A 1,121-nucleotide genomic window follows, 5' to 3' on the forward strand; every position below is an offset into this window, starting at 1 on the left:
CGTTGGCGGCACATTATAAATTAATAATCGTTCTACTGCAAGCTATACAGTTCCATCTAGTTAATCTTTCATTTTAATAATCACGGATTCTCTGCTATTTTGATGCGCGATTATCGCCAGTTCAGCAAGCAATCGGAAAGTTTGTAAAACTCGCATGGGTCACGGCGTAACGGTTGTTACAGTATTATTACATTGCATGATACATTATTTTTATATCAGTCTAGATATTTCATCAAGAAGTGTGAAACTTAGCCTGTTGGATTACTTATACCTCTTATCGTGAGTAAATTAACATGAACGCGTTTAAGGAAGAATTTTTTTATATACATATATATGTAGATACTTATAATATATGTGTATATATTGTTACGCTCGTACGTTTCGCATAGAGGACACATTAATCGCACTGAAATAAATGCGCATAACAGTACAACGGGAATGAAAACTTTATTGAGAAATGACAGAAGTGTTAAAAACTCTGAACTGTAGGATGTATTATGGAATTATTCAGAATGAATTTCGATCGGATTTAATTATTCCCTTTTTTAAACACCATAGAAATCTAGAGAAAACGGAATAATTCCGATCAAAATTCGTTCTGATTTATTCTACACAGTCTGTCTCAAAGTAAACAGGACTTTTTCAAAATAAGAACAACAAATGGTATTTTCGGCAAAATTGTTTTATTTTATTCAAAATAGTCTCCTTCCGCTTCGATACACTGATTTGCACGACTTAACAACTTTTCGAATGACGATTTTAGGTCGTTGGCCGGTATGGCTCGGAGGATGTCGGTACACGCCTCTTGAATGGCCGGAATGTCAGCATAGCGCATGCCTTTCATCGGCAAATGAAGTTTTCCGGATAGATAAAAGTCACAGGGTGCCAGATCAGGCGAGGGGAATGGTTGACCAATAAAATGCGATTTTTGCTCAAAAAATCGGTGATGAGCGTCGATCGATGAGATGGCGCATTATCGTGCAACAAACGCCAACTCCCTTCCTCACGATATTCTGACCGAATGCGACGAATACGATGCAACAACCGCCTCAAGACATCAAGATAATATGGCGCATTAACCTTTTGGCCCGGTGGAACGAACTCATGATGAACAATACCCT

Source organism: Trachymyrmex cornetzi, unplaced genomic scaffold (genome assembly GCF_001594075.2).
Source record: "Trachymyrmex cornetzi isolate Tcor2-1 unplaced genomic scaffold, Tcor1.1 scaffold1811, whole genome shotgun sequence".
Lineage (NCBI taxonomy): Eukaryota > Metazoa > Arthropoda > Insecta > Hymenoptera > Formicidae > Trachymyrmex > Trachymyrmex cornetzi.